Source organism: Miscanthus floridulus, chromosome 4, assembly GCF_019320115.1.
Source record: "Miscanthus floridulus cultivar M001 chromosome 4, ASM1932011v1, whole genome shotgun sequence".
NCBI lineage: Eukaryota > Viridiplantae > Streptophyta > Magnoliopsida > Poales > Poaceae > Miscanthus > Miscanthus floridulus.
In genome coordinates this window covers 113,437,201-113,461,295 of record NC_089583.1, presented here as the reverse complement: position 1 = coordinate 113,461,295, position 24,095 = coordinate 113,437,201, and the positions used below count along the sequence as shown (strand labels likewise).

General features: G+C 45.3%; 1 pseudogene; it reads left to right on the top strand.

The window, feature by feature from the left end:
• Positions 1-4,364: 4,364 nt before the first annotated feature.
• Positions 4,365-23,310, top strand: LOC136549110 (anthocyanidin 3-O-glucosyltransferase-like; annotated as a pseudogene).
• Positions 23,311-24,095: the final 785 nt, after the last annotated feature.

Here is a 24,095-nt window from a genome sequence, read left to right as displayed (position 1 = left end):
AAGTCATAAGATTGATAGAAGCACCTTCATCCACCAATATTTTGCTCATCGGCTTTCCATCAATAAAACCTTTACATATAAAGTTTTAAGTGCCGATGCTTGACTGGCTTATCGAATATAGCTTGCTGTATAACCGTCAATTTGGCAACTATCTCCTCATACTCCGATTCATCAAAATCTAAAAGACTTCTTGGTTTACTGAAGCTCTAAATTCCGACGGCAATAGAAAAGCCATTTGAATATTAGCCGATGGTTGACCCCTATCGGCTGTTTGTTTAGCACGCCACACCTGAGGTCTACCGAATGCCTGAGCCTGTTCTAGCTCTCTGTTCCTTAGGCGTTGTATCCTTCTTTTTTTGGCTTCTTGTCAAACCTCCTGGACACCATTACCCTTCCTGCCAAACATATTCTTCCTCATTATCTCCTTCATAATCAGCATAGTTTTGATCAACAACTCGCTTTCCAAGCAGATCATGAACACTTCTATTTTTAAGCGTCGATCCATATTGTTATGATGATACTCATCTCGAGCATGGACAGACCGGCGGTTGGCTTGAGATTGCCTAAACTCACAATATTGCTCACTGCACTCTGGGCAATTATTTTTAGTAGGTAATTTCAAACCTTTATTCCAACAATGTCTGAAGAAAGGATAATTCCAATATGATTCAGCCTGCTTTCTTTCATATCTCTCTTTCTCCTGTTGACGCTGGTATTCTTTCTCTTCTAACCAACACTATAATCCTTTTCCTTCTGCTGTTGCTACTTATTCAACAAAATTCGAGATATGACACGTGGCCTTATTGCCCCGTCCTTTGATGTCTCTCCCTACTCATATCGGCTCTTCTGTTGTCACAATGCCTTTTAAACTCTCTATATTCATCAGCCGATATTTGCATCTTCGGGTCGATGGTTCCGGTTTCTTTTGCCCTAGTTGATGTTAGGACTTTAGTCTTTCCTTCGAGCAACCTAGCATCAACCATACTCTGATCTCTAGGAAAAGGATTATCATCGACTTTCATCTTCCGAGGTGCATCAAATTTGAGCTTCCCTTGCTGAATAGCCCTTTGTATTTGTTGTCCGAAAAATTCTACACTCATTAGTAGAATGAGAAGTAGCGTTATGAAACTTGCAGAACTTCTTATTACTCAACTGATTATGAGACAACATAACATGATTGGCAGGCAACTTGATCTGTTCCTTCTCAAGCAAGAAATCAAAGAGCTTGTCCGATTTTGTGACGTCGAAATTATAGCTTTCTTCAACTCCTTTTCCCCAAGGATTTGGCACCATTACTGTCTTCTTACTCCAATTCCATTCGGCCGTAGCAATCTCATCTTCTTATTGTCCTCATCACCGTCATCGATTGAATATGGGTTATAGGCTTCAACAATCGCGGCGTTCTTCTGGAATCGGGTATCCCTACGCATACTCTAGAATTGGCTATTAAGTGCTGCCACTTGTTGAGCCAATTGACCAAAATTGTCAAACTCTTGCCCAAGCAGATTCTCTTTCCATGTTGGTAGCATTCCTTGAATGGCCAAAGTAGCTAGCTAATCATCAGTTAGATTCAATGAGAAGCACAAATTTCTGGTCTCTCGAAATCTCTGAAGAAACTCGGTGCCCGATTCATTAATTCTCTACCTTACGGTCGTCAAATCGGTAATTTTCTTTTCTCTTGTACAGTGTAAAAATATATATTAAACTTCTTCTCTAGGTCAGCCCAATTGGCAATGGAATTAACTGGCAATGATGAAAACCAAGTGAAGGCTTGTCCTAATAGGAACAAGGAGAAGAAACAAACTCGATGAGCCTCCTCAATTGATGCTTCGCCAAACTGTGTAAGATACCGACTGATATATTCTATTGTGCTTATGCTATCTTGCCCAGTGAACTTAGCAAACTCCGGGAGCCTATAGTTTGTAGGAAGAGCGACCAAATTATAACACTCTGGATATGGACGTTTGTACGAAAAGGTCTGCCCTTTTGGCTTTAAACCGAACTGATTCTTCATCATCTCGGTCACTCTGAGCAACAACTCATCAGCACTTGAATCTGATTTCTTTGCAATTGTTGACCCATCCGCGGATTAAAATTCTGGGTATCTTGATACCCCAGATTTAGAATCATATGAAGGGTATTGAAATCTATGCCATAATGATACCCTTGTAGAATCTCTATCTGTTGGCTCCTTTGCTGGTTTGCTGTTTGAAGTCTCTGGTTGTAAATGATGGGATCTGTATCTCTACGGATCCTTTAACTGATGGCGCTATTTTTTGAGCCGACGATGATATCTGGCCTAATGTGCCAAAATTAACCATTTGATTCTGAACTTGCCCCATCTGCTGTTGCATATATTGTACTGACAATCCAGGATTATACTGCATCTGATTAGTCGTGGTACCCTGAACTTGCTCAGATGAGCTCTAAACTGCCGGGACATCATCATTACCAGCTAGTGCTGCTTCTTGATGGCTAGTGCTGGCTTGATTAGTCCCCTGAGTCGATGGATGTAGAATGTTATAATAAGCCGGTTTAACCTGCTCAATTGGATATCCATGAAATACCTTCTTCATGGTATTGTGAAATGTGTTCAAGAAAACTGTATTATGGTTCAACATGGCGTCATGAACAGATTTGTTTATAGCATCTATGAAGAAATGTCTATCTTCAGCTTCATCTGTATCTAACTGCCCATGCAACAAAACTCTTGGTAGTGGATATTTCTGAACAACTTTATTGTCATGTGTCTTGGTGTAGGACAACAGGCACTTGTTCTGAAATTCTTCTATAGCTTTACTGATGACATCTTTATCCTCATCAAGGTAGGTCTTCATAAGGCACCATAAGGATGTCCCTGTTATTGTGAGTTGCCATGACGATTGTGGATCCCACCGAGTGTGCCAGAACGTGTGTCGGCGCAAAAATGTGTCGATACGTCTAGCACACAGCAAGCTGGAAGGATCTGCTTGATAGAGCAAGGCTGGAGATCCGCTTAGCTTCAACGCAGGACCAATCGACCCTGTGAATTCCCGAAGGTGTGCCAGTCAATTTTACCTGCAATTGATAAGGAGAGAAAGTTTATCAGTAATTTAAGACGAAACATGTCAGTTTTGCCCAGATAGTTACAAGTGTACTGCTTCGGGAGTAGCCAGACAGGAAAATTGACTAAATAGCCGATACAGCAAAGAAATCGACTATTTATGGACTATAAGGCTCATGTGTTGCGATTGATTTTATGATAACAAGTACAATGCACCTAGATATAAGTAAAATCATCAGCTAGGTGGATATTACTAGTGTAAAGCATTAAGCCGATGAGTTCAATGGGAAAGGATATAATATGCGAACAAATCGACTGTCTAGTACAAACAGGATCTACAAACGCTCTGAATCTAATATGTTACCATCAACAGTGAGGATTCGACCGGATCGATGGTAGCTATGATGATAATAACAAATTAAAATCAAAGAATCCATAAAACCGTCTATACATTGATAGGTTTTCTGAAAGACATGCTATATATGTGAAAGCACAAGCAAATCGGCTGAAAATAGCCGATTCAGGATAGAAAAGGGACTACAACATGTGAACAATCGACTATTTAACATGGACAGATCTATAAACTCATCAGGCCTAACCTGTTATCTTTAACAGTGGGGTTCAACCGGATCGATGGTAGCCATGATAGAGACAACAAATCAAACCTTTAAAAATAAACATATCTATTCACATTTAACAGAATCATAGAGATACACTGTAGGCGTTAAAGCACAGACGATTGGCTATTTAGCCGATGCAGATATAGCAAACAGCCAGGGTCATGCCTGGTCGAAAGCAAATCTACCAACTAACATCCTCTGATCTAAAGTACTAACAATGGGGATCGATCGGATCAATACATCCATAATAGCGAGCTATAGACAAGATTCAACTAGCTAGTAAACCTTCTCAAGATCAGACATGCCCTAACCGCGTACTATGCATGATCAAGATTGAAGTAGAACAACCAATGAAACATAACCCGTCGTTTAAAGTAAGAATCGTCGTAATGTAACAAAATAAACAATGGATTAAAAGGATGTGAGGCCGATCTAGATCGATCTCAATCGGGCAGGTTGATATTACTGAAAACCAATGACAACAAGAACATCAGCAAGATCGGTAACTTAATGAATCTACCCGAAGCATGCCACCCTTAGGTAGAGCAGATAACTTGACCTTAATCTAATTTGTGCAGTGGAGGTCAAACTTAACCTGATGTAGCCGTACTTGAACTAGATAAGGATCGATAACTAGCTTATACTAGAGCTCGCAAGAGGTCAGCCGAACCAATGCAGCCTTACAAACAGAAGTATAAGCCATGACAGTACTTACAGATAAGCCGAAGGTCAGCCGGATCGATGCAGCCCTGCTTGTTGAAGAACTTCCCGAGATCTACAGTACTCCTACTCCTAAGGGTTGATGAAAAGCTAAAAAAAGTAATTGATATTGATTGATTGGATGTTCTTTTACAATAGCCGGGGTGCAATATTTATACCCGAAACCTAAGCATGAATCCTACTCAAGTACGACTCATTACAATCTTTGGTATAAGAGAAAACATTCCTAACTTAAGATAACTTGGACCCTAATCTTTCCCTTTTTGTAGAGTCTGACATGTCTTTCCCGACGCCAACCGTAGCTCATTGTCGTTATCTACTGATGTCATCCAAAGAGAGCCGATTCTAGTGCCGCATCTAAATCAGCTGATATCGATCCTCATGCAATCTTGGAAGCTTTGAGTTCCTGTATTCTTCTTTTCAAATTTTGGTGTAAATAGTTGCAAGGGCTCGAGTGGAGCTACATTGCCATGGAGCTGATGATGATGATGGCATCACAGTGGAGGGTGTACTTCACCTAGGTTCCCCTCCCAACATTCTAAGGAAGATGATCCCAATTGGGTGTGTAGACCAGTGGGAGAACTATGTGAGATCGGCTATGAAGTGCCAGTTCTAAAGTTTGGACGTGGTTGTGCGTCGGGTGTTAGTTGATCCTATCCCTTATGGGTTTTCCCCACTAATGGGTCAGTAGGCACACTTCGACCCTCCCATCCCGAAACCTGATATGGATGTGAAGGTTACACCTATGGTTCCCGATGCTCAATCTGCCCCTAATGAGCTAGTTGGAGATGCTTTCAGACTCATGATATTGTGGCAGATCCTCCTCATGAGATCCCTTTGACACAGAATCATTCGAGTAAGTGTCTTATCTGCATGGTTATTGGGAGCTTACCCACATCTTTACATCTATTTTTTCATTCTTTCCTTATTTTGCTACTTATGTTGCAGGAGACATTCCTAATAATGTGGATGTACCCCCTGTTGCTATGCAAGTGCACTATGGAGATGAATTCCGTGGCTCCAATAGTGTTGAAATTATGAATGGTTTGGAGCCATATGAGATGGCAAGGGCTCTTGATTCTGATGATGATCGCCCTGTTGGAGAGCTGATAGAGAGTAATATTGAGATGCTGAGGCGTATCTTTCTCAGCTGCCATGATCCAAGAGTTCACGAGTTCAGCGATCTTGCTCATTCTGATCAGGCGTGTGCAGAAGGACATGATGATGAGCTCCTAGAAGCTTCTGAGGCCGGCCCTAACATGGTAATTGAGAAAGGTAGGGTATTCAAGGACCTCCCTGCATTGAAGAGGTGGTTGCACGTGTTTGCAGTGATATGAAAGAGACCTTACAAGGTCTTACATTCATATGCGGAGCGCCGTTACACAGTTATGTGTGACAAGGAACGCTGCCCATGGAGAGTTTGTGCAAGAAAGCAAAAGTCCACCGGAAAGCTTGGAGGTTGATGGGAATATTGCAGGGAGAACCCAACATGAAGGTTAGGACAATTATCAGGATCGTTGATGCGTTGTATGGAGGTTATGTGATAACTTATGGTAAAGCTTGGAGGGCTAAGCAGCGAGTGTGGAAGATGATATATGGGGACTGGGAGGATGGTTATGAGCAGCTGCCAGTACTTTTCAATATAATCAAAGCGGTGAATCTAGGCATGCATTATGAGTACATCCCAATACTAAATGCATAGAAGGATGGGAGGTAGATATTCTTTCGTGCTTTTCTGGTGCTTCCCTCAGTGTGTCGAGGCCTTTAGGCACTGTTCGTCTCGTCTTCTCCATTAATGGTATGTTCTTGATTGTCAAATACCAGGGCACACTTCTTATAGCCATATCCTATGACGCGAACAACAAGTTGGTTCCTTTGACATTTGCTTTGGTTGAGAAGGAGAACAATAATAGTTTTAATTAGAAGCTAGCTTTATTAAAACAAGCTTTGTTTGGAATTTTATAAGAAAAAAACAAGCTTTGTTTGTATTTTTAGAAGACAAAAAGTTCTTGATTGTGGTTAGTTCATTACTTAATGTTTATGTTTGGTTGTGGAGGAGGCAACACACCACCACAATCTTATTGAGAACTTTGTTGCAGGGTAATACCCTCAAATGCTCGGTTGAAGACATTGAGCGCTTTCATCCGAGAGTCAGGGACAACGACACGCATAGCTTCCTAGATGTAAAATTCAAAATATTCTATTAAATATATTATTAATACGTTAAATTCTTTCAGTTAATATAATTTTGTACAACAAAGACTGTCACTTCGGCTACGCCGTGCGACTGCTCGTTGTGGTTGCAGGACAGCCACAACGTAAGACGTGCACGTTCCTTCTGTAGGCAGAGGAGGCTTAGGTTCGTCTAGCCAAGCACCTACAGGGTCCATAGGCATTGCGTACGAGGACGAGGACGAGGACGACGAGGTGGACTAGAGGCACGAGGAGCTTGGCCCGTCTCAGCTCTAGGACGCTCCCTCAACTCAGCCTACACAACCTTCAGGCACTAGGCGACGTCGTCCACCTGACCCTTACACTCAGGCACCAACACTCTTGGTCACAAGAGTAAGGGATAAGACTAGCAGGCGGTGAGGGTTTGGGGTAGATGTTATTATGTACTATTATGGACTTTGTGGACTTTCATTATGAACTATTGTGGACTATATGGACTATTATTATCGACTATGAACTACTATGGACTATAATTATGGACTGTGTGGACTATTAATATGCTCATGTATATGGTTTTAGATGAATGTGGAATATATTGGTATATTTGAACATGTTGTAATGAGGTTATTCATCTCATATTTGTGTATGGATTGCATCAAAAATAGGGAAAATTTTGCTGAAATTTTCAAGTCTAAAGTACGTATTAATCAGCGCCATCAATTTTTTCGGTTCATTAAGTAATCAATTTGTTTTTTGTTATGAGTATGCATGTATGCCTCTCGGCCTACCACATTGGTTGAGATTATCTTTTCTTTCATGCAAAAGAACCAAACATGATTATGTACCACATTGGTTGAGATTTTCTTTTCTTTCCTTCCATTTTATGCAAAAGAATTGAATGTGATTACGTACATTGCATGCATGTGAGCCAATCTTGCATGCGAGTGGCCGAGCACTGAGCCGCTGAGCAGCAGCAGAGTAGACTAGAGGGCAGGTACGTTTATGTCATCGTCTCTAACTATAGTTAGTAAAATAATGTAGCATTTACAGTGATTTGTCATGTCATCGTCGAATAGACTTTTTAGTGTCATTCGAAATATTGATTGAAGTCTGAAATCGAATAGACTTTTTAGTCATGGAATCTAGGCTCTCTAGTGTCCTACGATGTAGGCTTTTCAGTGATTCTGAGTAGACTTTTTAGTGATTCTGAGTAGACTTTCCAGGAGCATTTACAGCACAATACAACAGCTAGCAAACCTACCTCAGCCTATATATATGCGTTCTAGGATGCATTGCTAACCAAAAGGAAAACCAAACTAGTATTCAGTTTCGTTGAAGTAGGAATGTCTGGAGGGTCATCTAGAGAAAAGGGTTTCGGAAGTGGGAGAGGAAAGGAGGGGACGAAGGGAACTTCCATTGTGTGGGAGAGGTCTCTTGGGCCTGATTTTTTGAGGAACCAGTGTATTAGTTTTCCCCTGAGAGCAAGAGTGATTTCACTAAAGAGTGCCCTCTCAGAGGATACGATAACAAGAAGGAAGATTGGCCAAAATGCATGCATGGTGAGGACTGCTTAGTGCAGATGTTCACCGAGGGGATCGACGGAGGTCGTCGCTTCTTCAAATGCCCACGAGCATGGGTATTTGCTATTACATTTCGTTTGTTAAATATGTTTCTTGAATACCCTTACAACTCACAGGACATACTTATTGTAGTCTTTTGAGTCCGAAGAAAACTATGGGTTCACTAGGTGGGTCGATCCTCGACCAATTTATCTACATCAGCAGTACATCTACTACCTATAGGATCAATTCTTCAATCTACAAAGGGAAGTTAGCAGCGGATACAAGGAAGACAAAGACGACGACAACAACAACTGGTGCAAGTTCACAGGAGACACTCTGCAATGATCCATATTGCACCTGCCCTAATCATAAGAACAAGAGGCCTCCGCTGTCACCCCGCCACCACCACCACCAACAATGGGAGGCTACTATAGAGAATGTGCAACATAATTTGCTATGTTTCCACACTACTAGGACGACCCTATCTTATTCACATGGCACATCCATGTATTTGTTGTTTGGTTTAATTACCTAAGGCATGTTAGGTTTAGTCAAAGGAACCATGTACCCTTGTTTGGTACATGTTCTCACATGTCATTTTGTGTGCTTGTTGTTCGCTTCAATTACCAAATACATGTTAGGTTTAGTTTAGGATCTTTGTACCCTAGTTCGGTATATGTTCTCACATGCTATTTCATGTGTTGTGTGTGTTGAATTATATAATGCCCTACTTCGTTAGGTTTTGTTTGCAGCACGTGATCATATTTCACTACGTCTATAATATTAAACTGAATATTATGATCACAAATAACTGAAAACAACTACATAATAAAAAGTCCAATACTATGACACATTAAACAATACAATAATACTAGAAGTACGTGCTGACAAACTAAATAACACAGTACATGACCTAAGCATGCCCATACTTAAAGTGCATTACATGACAACACAATGAAAAATCCAATAGTAGACAACATTGTTCATGAATAAAACATAGAACTAGCAAGTAATGGAGACTACTGAGTGCAAAGAGGCCACTTTCCCTTTCTCAGGGCATCAGGATTCTCCTCCATCTTTGCTTTCGCTTGGCGTGCACGCTCAAGCTTATTCTCTCTCTCTCTCTCTCTCTCTCTCTCCTCCCTATATGCAGCAACACGCCTCCTTTCCTCCTCTTTTGTCGACAAAAGATGCTCGGTAGTCCACCGAGGGGTATCCCACGATGGTAGATTTGTTGTAGAGGTGAACGAGATGGTAATACAAGCACCAAGACACAAGATTTAGACAGGTTTGGCCGTCATTATGACATAATACCTACATCCTATGTTTTGATGTATTGCATTGAGATGTATGGATCGTGTCCACTAGGGGACCCCTGCCTCTCCTTATATACTCTGAAGGGGTAGGGTTACAAGGAAAATAGCCTATTTGGTACTATACAATAACTTACGGTGCACGTCGAGCAACGCCGTGCACGCCTTGATCTTGTGGGCTGGGCCACCTCCGATGGTGCGACCCATGTCTTGTCTTGTGGATACCAGGGGCCATACCCCCACAGCTAGTCCTCGAGCCTAACAGTAGGTGACATAGTCACATGGTGCCAGGGTCAGAAAGTAGAAGACCAGCCGAGCAGGCAGCCAGTCCCCGGCTGTAGCCACGAGATGAGAAAAGTGCACATTCACCACAAGGTGAAGTGTGCCCACTTAGTCCCTGAGCCTGCTGGAAGATGAAGAATGAATCTTGTAGCAGGGTTAAAGAAAAAGAAGTCTAAAAGCTTGCCGACATCATCTGACATGCGCGTATCAAGACACCAGACGTGCTGCCCAAGATCAGCACCCTGATCCAAATAGCATGGAGCAGCTTTGATAGCACACCGACGAGACGTAGCAAGATCCGACCACCAAGGGAGCACCGAGGAGTCCCCGGCGTCGCTGGCGATGTCCGAGTACCGAGGAGCGAGGAGTCCCCGATGTCGCTGGCGATGTTCGAGCATCGAGGAGCGAAGGAGTCCCCGGCAGCCGCTGGCGATGATCGAGCACCGAGGAGCGAGGAGTCCCCGGTGTCGCTGGCGATGACCGAGCACTGAGGAGTGAGGAGTCCCCAGCATCACTGGTGAGGTCCGAGCACCGAGGAGTCCCTAGGCGATGACAGAGCACCGAGGAGTCCCTCGGCGTCGCTGGCGATGACCTGAGCACCGAGGAGTGAGGAGTCCCCCAGCATCGTTGGCGAGGTCCGAGCACCGAGGAGCGAGGAGTCCCCGGTGTCGCTGGCGATGACCGAGCACCGAGGAGCGAGGAGTCCCCGGCATCGCTGGCGAGGTCCGAGCACTGAGGAGTCTTTGGTGTAGCTAGCGAAGTCCGAGCAGCGAGGAGTTCTCGGCGTAGCTGGCGACGTCCGACCACCGAGGAGTCCTTGGCATAGCTAGCGACGTCCGAGCAGCGAGGAGTTCCTGACATAGCTGGCGACGTCCAACCACCGAGGAGTCCTCGACGTAGCTGGCGACGTCCGAGCAGCGAGGAGTTCCCAGCGTCGCTGGTGATGACCGAGCATCGAGGAGCGAGGAGTCTCTAGCATCGCTGGTGATGTCCGAGCACCAAGGAGCGAGGAGTCCCCGACATAGCTAGTGAGGTCCGAGCACCAAGGAGTCCCCGGCGTAGCTGGCGATGTCCGTGCAGTGAAGTGTGCCCACTTAGTCCTCGAGCACGAAGAATCTGAGCACCGAGGAGTAACTGGCGTAGCTAGCGATGAAGCACGAGCGATAAACAGTCTGGTCAACTGGTCGGACGGCGAAGTGAGCATTGAGTAGAAGCGATCGGCGAATAGTCCGATCAACTGGTCGGCGACGAAGTCCATGAACCTAGCGGTCCGACCAGTTGATCGGTGGAGAAGTCCGAGCACCAAGTGGTCCGATCACCTGGACGATGATCCTGCAATACAAACATGTAGAACGGGGTAGTACATGATGTAAAAATATATGAACTCTGGAGCAAAAAAATAGCGTATGTAGCTTGGCGATCAGTTGGAGCGAAGATGTATTTAATATAAACCGCCCGAACAGTTAGTGTGTAGCTGAGTCTCCTAGCCCTAGCTAGCCTGTTAACCATAACGCGGAGCGCGGAGCCCATGCACGTGTAGGAGGAACAAGCATCGCTAAGGAGCCACTGTCAACCACCCATAATGCAGAGGGCAGACGCTCATGCACGTATAGGGAGGAGCCAGAGATAGGGCCGTCTCTGGAGGCGTCCGAGCATCAACAGGACTGTTCGGCGATTCGGAAAATCGTTTAGAGAGCAAACATGGAGAAAATAGCTCGAAGAAACGTCATGGCGATATACGGAGATTGGAGAATATTTAGAAGAATATTAAAACGTGACTTAGCTTTAGACAGAAAGTCTGGTCGGCGACGTATGTCGTTATCTGGTTGGCGTTGACGGTGAGCACCTAGCGGGCGGTGAGTTGTTGGTGAAGACGACCTCGGAGGTGGTTCCGAGATTGGATCTGCTATCGAGGGGATTGGTGTAGCCAGCGATGAATCGGCATCGTGGACCGGCATGGATCTCCACGAGATTGATGATGAGAATACGCTGTTGATTTGAGGTCCATCTGGCTCACCATGGATCAAGCGCGCACCCCTACCTGATGAGCCAACTGTCGACAAAAGATGCTCGGTAGTCCACCGAGGGATATGCCACAATGGTAGATTTGTCGTAGAGGTGAGCGAGATCAGCAGCGAGATTGTAATACAAGCACCAAGACACAAGATTTAGACAGGTTTGGCCGTTAGTATGACGTAATACCTACATCCTGTGTTCTGATGTATTGCATTGAGATGTATGGATCGTGTCCACTAGGGGACCCCTGCCTCTCCTTATATACTCTGGAGAGGTAGGGTTATAAGGAAAGTAGCATATTTGGTACTATACAATAACTTACGGTGCACGCTGAGCAGCGCCGTGCACGCCTTGAACTTGTGGGCTGGGCCACCTCCGATGGTGTGGCCCATGTCTTGTCTTGTGGATACCGGGGGCCATAGCCCCACATCTTCCTTGTGCTCCTTTTCTGCAGCCTCCTCTCTGTGTCTCTTCTTCATCATCTCCTTATTCTCTGCCTTCCACCGCAACAGTTCTTGTATCTATTCCTTGTCTTTAGGCTCGATCTCAGTGTCAATCCACTGCTCAAAATCACAGAGCGGTGGAGGGGTCTGCAACAAATGCAATTGTTATAAAACAAAAAAATCATGCAAGATGTCATATGATACAAAATAATTATTACACAACATCAATTCCTCACCATCTTATTAATGCGGCACTGACGAAGTGTAGGCTCAAACGTAAAATTGGAACACATCCAATACCTCTGCCAATACGTGTCGTCTTCATCGGACTTGGCTACCTTGCAAGGATCGTCGCAAAAGCACATGGGCACTGGAACACCACTAGCCAGAGGCAATAGGTCGAAGGCATTTTCGGTCATCCAGCCATAACTATAATTTAACCTATTTTTGTTCTAAGAACCGAAAGCAATTAACATTAAACCCTACACCTAGGGTTTTCTATTTGATCCACAACAATGAACCCATAACATAACAACATGCGCTGAGGTTACCTTGGTTTGCTAGCTTTTCTACGTCTTGGCATCCTACGGTTGTATAATATAAATATTAAAATTCAATGAAACCCTAAATAATGATGATTCTTAAGTTGAAAAATCTGACTAATATATACCGAATCGATGTAGAGCGATGGTACCTTGCTCTCGAAGATCTGCGGATCAAGTCAAAGTTTTCAAGGTCCAATATGTCGATTCGTGAGGTAGGGCGAAGTGGGGAGAGAAAAAACTCGAGAGGAAGGAGAAAGAAGAGGAAGAAGGCTAGGGCAGCAAGGTTGGATGCCGGCTTAAAACACCACCTCAGCGCTAGGATCTTTGACGCGAAGCTTGACGCCAAGATCCATGGCGCTGAGCTGGCTGCTAGGTCAGCGTCCACGCCGCCAATGTGGCCCCGACCTAGGCGCCAAACTCTCTAGTGCCGAGACGTGTAACCTCGGCGCCACCAACGATGACGCCGAGCTAATGGTCCAGATTTTAAAAGCATACCTCCGGAGGCATATTTGTAAAAAACTTTCAAAAAAACGCGCCAAAAAATAAAAAATTCGGTGCTCCCACCCACGCAGAGATGCCGCCTCCGCCGCTCGTGCCCCCGCCCGCGCTTCCCCTTCCCCTTCCTCTCCCTCTCTACCTCTTTCTCGACGTGGTGGCGCACCGGCCAGGCCTGGCCAGCGGCCGCCTCCACACACTGCGCGCGGCCTGGGCGGCGGCACCCTCGGTGTGCGCGTAGCCGCACCGACGAGCCCCCGGCGGTGGCTGCCTCCTAGCACGGCGCGACGCAAAAAATCCCCACCGCTGGCCACCACGCGCGGCTGCCCCCGGCGTAGCCATGTCCCGGTGGTCCTCGCGCCGTCCCCTCGTCGGTTTGGCACTCCTCTCTTTTTACCTCTTCCTGCCGGATCTCCCTCTCCGGCGCTCGTGGAGGCTCCCTCCCTTTCGCTGTGGACGGCGAGCAGTATGCACATGAACTGCGTGCCTGTGCTACAGGAAACCCTAGCTGCCGCGTCATCGCGTTCGCCCACTGCGCCGGTGCTGCACCCCGCGGCCACCCACGTGATGCCGCTCGCCGTGCGTCGGGTCTTTGGCCTTCGTCTCGGCTGCCTCCGTTTGTTCGTTGCGCTCTCCTTTGTTGCGGTGCTGTGCTGCCTGCGTCTCACCAGGTAGCCATATCGATTCCTGATTTATCCGTTGTACATACTAAATTAGCCTAGACATCTTGTGCTCTCTGTGGAGGTATGGACGATAGGAACCTAGGCAAGTTCGTCAGGTCTTACAGACCTACCATATTTGGTTATTATTTAGTTATTCTTGACACATTCATATTTGCCGTGTTGGCTTCTTGTTTTTTAGATGTATGGTTCAGTGTGCTTTGAATTGACACATGCGTATATGGTGTGCCGGATTTTTGTTTTTTGTATGATTTAGTATGCTTTGCACGAAGAAACATTGGTGTTGTTGCATCAACTGAAAAAACTCTTACCAGTTTGTGGTGTTGTTGCATCAACTGAAAAAACTCTTACCAGTTTCCCTCTTTTTTGTGTAGCAGGGTAATAATGGTGTACCCAAGAATATACTAAGCCATCATCAATGTAAGTATTTTGCATGACTTCTTATTTCAGAGAATTGCTGCCAACCAATTTTTTCTCTTTGTCTTATGCATAGGCCTACTTTGGCAACCTCATCCTAAACCAAATTCCTCGATCTGTTTAGGGAGTAAGTTCTATCATGTTGTTCTCGCATTGATTCAAACTCTTATCAGGTTTCCTTCTATTTTTGGTGCAGTGGAGTAAAATTGATTACCCAAGAATGAGATAATCAACAATCATCAATATAGGTATTGTGCATACCCTATTATTTTAAAGAATTGCTGACAACTAACTTTGATATGGACTCAGTTCTGTCAACATTGTTCTGCAACAAATATCCTATTTAGATCAATACGCTTTATGGTTTGAATTTGGATACCTATATTCTCTAATTAGATGTACATAATATTGGAGATCTTTTCTATAATTGTGATGCCTTAATCAACATGTTCGCAAGGAAAATTAGTTTTGCACGAGATTAAATTAGGGGTGTTATGTTGATTTCCTAATTTAGTCCAAAACATGCACACAAAAAAATTTGGGAACCATCAAAGGGAGGTGTACCAATCTGATATGGGAGTTGGGAATTCTATTATGTTACCTGCTTCATTGAATTATCTTGTTTACACCGCTCCATTGTATATTACGGTAGCTACATTCTCTAATTACTTCTGCCTGTTGTTCGAGTTTTTTTTTGTTCAGTTAGACTTCCTGCTCATCCAGTTTACTGCTGAGCTAACAGACATGGTGTTGGATCTTGTTTACCCTAATCCACTATCTATTTTGATTGCTACATTCGCTAACTCGGTTTGCCTATTATTCGACATTTCCTGTTTAGTTAAACCTTCCTGCTCATCAGGTTAACTGTTGACCTTAAAAACCATGTGTAAGGTAATGTTGTCTGGACCAAACCACTTTGTCCTCATCCCTCGATATAACCCATTTTATGCACACATCTTTCTTTCAGGTTGCGAATTCTATTGGGATAAAAACATGGCCGATCATTCGCGAACTTCATGCCTTGTGTTTCAAGGTTTGGGAATCGCTGGTTCATCAGGCTACAAATCGTACCTCTTTCGGATCTACAGTGCTGGCTTCATACCCCGTTTTAGGTATGTTCACTGCCTCGGCATAGGTCATAACAACATGGAGCAAATGTTAGTAGAAGTGTAGAACCAAAGAATTTGTAGATTCTAAATGTGAAATATAAGCTACCTTGCTTCCCATGTATTTTTAAAGTTTGTGGGGCCTAAAAGAAACTGTAGATAAGCCCTGAGCTTTATCAAATTCGGAGTGTAGAGTTCTCTGAGTGACTGATACCGTAACGGTTGCATAACATACTTCAATTTTTTTAGTTCAGCAGCAGCAAGGATTCAATGCATGATTTAGGTTGCTCACAATTAACTTAATTTTATCCTGGCCAAAGTTGCATGAAAATTACAAATAAATGATTTCGGGTTTGTGCATCCGTAATAGAGTCCATTCAGACATGGAAAAAACCTTCAGCTAGTATATGATGCCTGTCATTGGTCTGTTCGAAAATAATAAATTTGTTACCACATTAAAGATGATGTCTTCAATTCAGTTATAATTTTTTAAGTTTAGTGTTGCCATCTCCCATTGTTTTCATACAACGATATTGGTTGACAATGTCTAGGTATAAATAGGATATGAAAAAAATGGTCCACTTAATGAGAGCCAGTACAAAATATTTTGCTATAGGGGTTCAGATTTGCTGGGTGTTCTACTTGCACCATATTTGTACAATGAAACTGGTCCAAGAAGATTGAGGCAGCCATTTTAAAACCAATTCTGTTTTCCCAATGCTAGGAGACAAAAATGATAAAAGATCATTATCTAACAAGAAGCAGCCTGCAGCAGAAATGCAAGCCGCTGGTGCCCACTTAAGATTTATATCTTTTAAGCCTCTACAAGCTAGAAACTCAGGTACCACGCCTTCCCTCTTGCTTGTTTCTTACTCGTCGTAGATTGATTGGTTCCAGTTCACTTGCTTTGGGGGGTTGTGTTTCCTTTGCAAACAGGTGTTGGTTTTGGGCCACACTTTGGATCAGACGCTCCTGTTAGTATCCTTTTGGTAATGGGAACAGGGAGACAAAGTGCCAGTACCAAACTATATAATAAAAATGTACTCCATTCGAACTGGGAGAAAAGTGGCAGTAGGCAAACTACAGTCTACAATTTGAGTGGTGAGACTTTGACCGCTAGTCCGTGAACAGCCATTCACTTTGTTCATGTGAAAGAATTAGTACCATCAGATTTATTGCAAGACACATGAAAATGGATGGTTTTTGTTGTTAGGCTACAAAAGTACCTTTAGACCTAAATCATGGTTCACCATTTGCTTCATGATAAAGACCGTTCTTTGTCACATTTCCTCTATGTTGCTCACATTTTTCTTCAATCATGTACAATTGATTATCAGTCAGAGCCCCTACAAAGAAATTTATTACTATGCGGGTTTCTCATATATTTTATCTACTGCCTTTGTGTTGTTTCGTTTTCGTTAATCCCTACATTTTTGTGCGTTTGTTACTGAGCATAAGTCCATTGTCAGTGATGTCTTCACATGATTTGTTGGTTGTTCTATTACTGACCACACCCCATAGCCGATGATGTATCTATTCCTATCCATCTCTATCCACTTTCTTGCAGGTCTGAAACAACTGGAACTAAGGTCCTGTGGAGTAGCTAGATTAGAAAGTGAACTGGTGAGCCCATTTGCTTCTATAGACTGCTATAAGCAAATTTCTATTCCATTAAATGAGGTCCTGTGGATCAACTACCCCATTAAATGATTTATTGAGCAATTTGTACGCTGCTATAAGCAAATTTCTATTCTGCAACACACTTCGGCTGATTTATTTACAGGTTTGCAGCTGGCTTGATATCTATTTACAGTAGCAATTTTTTAGCTATTTCTTATTGCAGAAAAGAACATCAGTTTACCTCTCACGTTTAAGCATAGTTAATAAGCCTCAAATCTATTTGTTGTACCTGATTAGCTATTATGCAAATCGGTAGGATGGTACCTTTGTGTATAGTCTCAGTTTGTGCTTTTCAAGGTACCTATCTTTATATGACTGTATGTCTGTAGCCACTGTATGTATGAATAGAATAACACTTTGCAGAATAGTGTAAGCATGTGTGTGGCTTGCCCTACTGTTTAAATAAAAAAATATTGATCTTGGTTTGCCGTTTTTAGTTCCCAACTTAAATTGCACTCAATGCTGTCGATTTCCTTTGATGACATGTTTGTTAAGCAAGAGACTAAAATTGGGCCTTATGTAATGTGTATATTTGAAGGGCGGGCCTGGTGCAAGCGGTAGAGTCTTACCACCTGTGACCGGAAGGTCCCGGGTTCGAGTCGCGGTCTTCTCGCATTGCACAGGCGAGGGTAAGGCTTGCCACTGACACCCTTCCCCAGACCCCGCATAGAACGGGAGCTCTCTGCACTGGGTACGCCCTATGTAACGTGTATATTTGGCAGAGATGAGCTTGCATATAATATCTAACTTACATCCTGCATTGTAAAGTAGATATGGAGGAGTACTTGGCACAGCAAGACTATGTCACCCAAAGGAAATACTCCTCCATTTTCCCAGCTTTCATTCAGATGCTGTCTAAAAATCACCTGCAAATCACTATAGATTCTACAGGCTGGCAGAACATATGGCTCGTTTTTATGATTTCAGCGCCTACTATTGTTTATTAAAAGTTTGTGCAGCTTCAGAGCTTTTAAACGGACACTTAGTTTCTATATATGCAAGTTCATTACAAAAATATAGGCACAGAGCGGTATTCAACAAGCTATACAAATCTTGTCTACCGGCGCAATTGCTTAATTTACATATTACCTGGAAGGCTGGAATTTATTGTATACCTGAAACAATTGCTTAATCTTATCACTTGCTATGTCCTGAGGTTTAGGCAACCTGACAACTTCTAAATGCTCACTACCCTTGATCTCATGTGTGCATGCCTTGTGGTGTCAGTTGTGGTGGTTCTGTCATGGTGTTGGCTGGCAGTGCCTATCTTCGATATTGATTGGCGAACTGCACGTGATGATCAAGGAGCATAAGTGCATGGCACAGCTGAAGGGAGGTACATATTTTATCTGTTTTCGTATTAGGCGAGGTGCGTAGTTACCAATTGCAATTATAGGTTCCTTAGTATATATCGCTTAAAAATTTGTTGTTACAGACAACTTTGGTTCATGCGATTGCACATCGACAGTTCTTAGATTCAAAAAAACATAAAACGAAAAACGAAACTTTAAAGCAACAAACATTCTTTTTCATATATATGAGTAGTGGCCTATTACTCAGTTTACCAAATGCACTAAGAATCCAACTTTCTCCATTACTATCCTTCCATGTAATGCCAATCTCAATAAAATGTCGACTCTGCCCTTTTATTCTCTGGTTTTCAATGATATGCTTCAAATTTGATTTTCAAAAAAAAAGATGGCAAACCATCTCAGCACTTGCATCTTTGTTTTAGTCATTCCGAGCATTTCTCTGTCTTCTTCCTGGGATTTTCTTTGCATCCTTGGCTTATGGTTAGAGTTCCCAGAGTTTTCTAGGATCCTGCATGTACTGTTTTGTCTCCTAAATGTATTTTATTTCACGACGATATGTCAATATAATTGCAGCTGCTCTTCGTCTATTTTGGCTATGTGTCCTTCCTCTGATGCTACGTGTCCCTTCGCGCGCTTTGACTTTCATATGTGCATTCTGTTGGAATATAAGTGAATTGTTCATTTCTCTCCTTAACTTAAGCTTTTTGGTTGAACTGGTTAGTGCATGTAACTCAATCAGGGCCGGAGGTTTCGGGTTCGAATCCTGGTTAGCACAATTAAATAAAAATAATTGTTGCTCGTTCCTATTCCACGTCTAAGGCCTGAGGGAGCCTCCACGTGAGGGGAAGTGTTGAATATAAGTGAATTGCCCATCTCTCCCCATCAGCTTAAGCTTTTAGGTTGAACTGATCGGTGCATGCAGCTCAATACATTCATACGATTATAGTGGAAAATGCTTCTACAACTTTCTCAGCCAGAAACGATTATATGGATTTTATCTTGCTTAAAAAAACTATTTCTTCGCTACATCAGCCGAGGAGACCATAAGGGTGCTAAATGGAGGCCAGCTACAAGGTCAAAGCATGACGCTCTCACGAGGTCGTACACCTGCAGACGAGCAGTTTTTTTCCTCTAAGTTGCGTGCCCTTTAATTAGTGCTTCAGATCACATCCCCTTTGATGGAATTTTGTTCCACCCTTAGGAAGAGCTGAACCAATTAATGGAGTGGTGGCTATTATGATCGATAGCGTTAAGCTCGGCCCCCTCGAGATCCTGCTGTGTACGCCTACACAACATATCCAGGGTATGGAAATTACTAGCAACAGCCACCACAGCAGGTCCCGCCACAACAGGTAGTCGAGCAACTGTGTTGCACTAAGATGGCTTGTTTCTCCCTTTGCAATAAAAATAATGGTGACACGAGCAGAATTATTCGCAAAGCGGTCGCACTGTACTTGGGACAGCAACTTTAATGCATTGGCATGAGAAATTCTCATTACCTTTTGAACTGCTATATGTCTGTAACCTTTGCCACCGCTATAATTCTCTAAACTGCTTTGCAGTCCATAGATAAAACATCCTTGATCTATATTTACCTTTGCAGTCCATATATTCTTACTTGCTGTGAGAACAATTACAGCAGGACATATAATCTATACCTATGTACTCTCTCTCTCTCTCTCTCTCTCTCTATATATATATATATATATATACACACACAGGGTTTGAAGCGGCAGAAATGAAGCTTAACTTCATTTACAAAACGTTGCTTCCAGGCAGCTGGCGATGGAGGTTTCCCATTGAAAATAAAATCATTTCTTTTCACTACTATACAAAATCTTTTGCGCAGCGTTTTCAAAATGGTCTCGGAGGTGGGCAGCCCGGTTGCCCGCCTCGGTTATTCGAGGCAGACAGCCAGGCCAGCAACCGTCTCGGTTAATACATTAACTGAGGCGGGCATTGTAACATAACCGCCTCGGTTAATAAGTATTAATCGAGGCGGGCATTGTAACATAACCGTCTCGGTAAATCATTAGCCGAGGCGGGCATTGCAAAATAACTGTCTCGGTTTATAAGTATTAACCGAGGCGGGCATTGTAACATAACAGCCTCGGTAAATCGATTAACGGAGGCGGCTAAAAATATCCGCCTCGGTAAATGATAGACGTCCGCCCGCGCCCCACGTTTCTCGTGCGCGGTTTTAGAAAACCGCAGGCTGCGCCCCCTGTTTCGAGAAACCACCAACACGTGGTACGATATTTGCAGGCTATACACTCGCTGCCACACAACGGACCACGCAGATTTTAGCCACACCGACTGCACCCATGGGAAGCCGCACCCGTCCATTCTGGGTACTGTACGCCCGCCCGCGTAGGAGACCCGGATCATTGACGTGGACCTATGGATGGCCGGATAGGGCGCCACGTGGAGACATGTCCGTTGTTGATGTTTTTGTGCTTCCTCACTGAGCATGATGAACGGACCCTACAAGACGTGTCGTCCAGGATGAATCGAGAAATATCTTCGAACACCCGAGCGGCTCCTCTCTCGTCTCCCTCGCGCCTGAGGGCCGGCCCTTCTCCCCCTAGCTCCGGCGGCGCTCTTCCCCACCCTGAGTTGCCCTTCCACCTCCCGCTCCGGCGGGGCCCCCACTTCCAGCTCCGGCGGCTCCTCCCACTTCGATGCTCCGGTGGCGCCCTCCACTTCTCCCTCCGGCTCCAGTGGCACCCTCCACTCCCAGTTCCGGCAGCGCCCTCCACCTCCAGCTCCGGCTCCGGTGGGCCTCTCCCCCTGCACCTACGGCTCCGGCGGCCCCCTCCACCTCCACTGCGCTCCCTCCAGCTCCAGCCTCCGGCCCCCTCCACCTCCACCTCGACCTCCACCTCCGGCAGCGCGGCATGTGGGACCCGGCAGATCAAAGGAGTAGGCAAGCAGGGCCCGGCGTCGACGGCAGCTCGCGAAGGCGTGGCCCCAGCGGGGGCGTGGATCCGGCCAACGGAGGCTGCAGGGGAGCGGATCCGGCCACCACCGAGCGGACGGCCACCGGAGGCTGCGGGGGCGTGGATCCTACCACGGGCACGTGGTACCGGGCTCAGTGGCCTTTTTTTATTTCCTAAAATTATTAACCGTGGTGGGCTACATAACTTAACCGCCTCCGATAATAGCATTAACCGAGGCGGACGTTTTTTTCAACCGCCTCGGTTAAGGCCACGATTAACCATGACCTTTAGTCTGAGGCGGTTGCAAAAACCGCCTCGGTTAACCCTTTTTACCCGCCACAGTTAAGATTTGTGTAGTAGTGTTCCTTCTATATGCACCAGGTAGCAATCATAAAGAGGTCCATGAAGCACGGGATGTTGTGCTGAGCTTTCTTCTGTATAAGCATTTGGAAAATACTACACTGGACAGACCATTGGATGCCAGTCATAAACCATCTAGTAGTAGCCGTGGTGCACTCAAAAAGCAGATGCATAACGGTTTCATCAACATTATCATGCAAAGTGGACAGGAGTAGCCTTCTTCTAGGAATTTCCCTCTTCGAAGTAAAACTTTAGCTAGCTAAAAGTTTTCAAGCTAAATTTTATCTGGGGTGTTTGAATGCTCCAGCTAATAGACTCAACTAAATTTTAGCTGGCTTTAACTGGGTTGAAATAACTAAACCCAGCTAAACTTTAGCTGAGGTGCATCAAACACGTCCACTGTTGTATCTTGACCCTCCTGTTATTTCAGTTTGCCCATTTGCTCGATGCTGCAGCCCATACACATTCAGCCACTTTGACAGCATTCCAAGTAAATAAACGCAACTTAGCGCACGCCTACCTCATCGGCGACGCGATCCGCGAGGACATCGGTGACCAGGGTACGACCGATTCTGTTGAAATTATTCGGCTCGAGATCTCGAGTTGCACGCGCTGCACTTTGCACAGTGACACGCTAATACTGTTGCGCCGCATGCAAATGCACTTGCAGCCGCGAACAGGGCCGACGAGCTTCTGACCTCCCACCCAGGCCTCGGGTGCTACCGCGTCCGCGACCTCCCCTTCGGCGGCGTCGGCGCCAGCGGCGACATGCACCGTGTCATGAGCCTCCTCAGCCGCCTGGCGCAGCGCCTGCCCCGCGCCGCCACCGCCGTCGTCTCAATGCCTTCCCGGGCCTCTTCCCGCAGGACGTGTCCGCGGCCCTCGCCGACGCGCTCCCCAACTCCCTCCCCATCGGCCCCTACCACCTCCTCCCGGGCGCCGCCGCGCCAGCCGACAACCCCCACGGCTGCCTTGCCTGGCTCGCTCAGCGCCCCGCGGGCACCGTGGCGTACGTCAGCTTCGGCACGGTCGCGGCGCTGCCACCGGACGAGCTTCGTGAGCTGGCCTCCGGGCTCGAGGCCAGCGGCGCGCCCTTCCTGTGGTCGCTTCGGGAGGACGCGTGGGCGCTGCTCCCGCCGGGGTTCGTGGACCGCGCCAAGGCCAACGGCTCCGGGCTCCTGGTGCCATGGACGCCGCAGGCCGCGGTGCTGCGGCACCCGGCTGGGGGGCCGTCGTCGAGGGGATGTCCGGCGGCGTGCCCATGGCGTGCCGCCCCTTCTTCGGCGACCAGCAGATGAATGCGCGTGCTGCGGCGCGCATGTGGTGCCTCGGCACCGCGTTCGGCGACGACACGCCGATGACGAGCGGTGGCGTGGCGGAGGTGGTGACGTCGCTGCTGACAGGGGCTGAAGGGGCCCGGATGACGGCTACGGCGCGGGACCTGCAGGCCAGGGTGGTCAAGGCGTTCGGGCCCGACGGCGGATCCTTGAACAACTTCCACAATTTTGTCGAGGTTGTTTGTGCTCGTGTGTGATCCACAAAGATGACGCCGTAATGTCACCAGAGAAAGTTATACGAGGAGGTTGCAATGGAACATAGGAGATCACAAGTGATTCTTCTCGTCAGATGGAAAACTACTAGCTCGATTATAACTGTTGGAATAAACGTGCTTGGCCTCATTGAGAACTCCAATTATTTCGGAATAAAATCTTAAAGGCAATGCCGCAGCTTGCATGCCGTGCTCCGATGACCACAACCTGTCGATACTAGAAACCGATTCTACCCATGTTGCAAATCACATCCGTATGAGGAAAACAATCCCTGAATTTTTAATTGGTTGATCGGCCGCTGAACGTGCGTTGGATGTCGCATGTAAGCCAGATACGGCACCGTCGCACACAATTTCTTTCCAACTATTTCCAATAAGCCTCAAAGTCATCCATGTTTTGCCGGTGTATGATTGTGTGAAGATTTAGTCCCACCTTGCTAATTGAGATAGAGGATGATATGCTTAAATATAAAAGCTCTCTCTACTCCATGTGTGGAGGAAGATAAGGCAGTTTCACATGCGCGTCAGCTCGCCATGCAAAGACTTTCAATCAAGTATGGTTAGAATGCAGAGCCTTCTTTGCGATCCCGTTCTGGAAAAGGACAACGAGACTTTCACACAAGTCATGGTGTTGTTCCTGTTTATGGTGTTTGGTTTAATTAGTATTATATTAGTATGTTAGAGAATTATACATGGTAGTCCATGCTTTAATCATGATTTAATTATTCATATTGTGAAATTATCTTTTTTTTCAACAATAATTGGGCCATTGTTTTGCAATGGATTTAAATAACTAGTGTCCACGAGATCTGTATGCAAATCGGGGGAAGCATCAGTTAC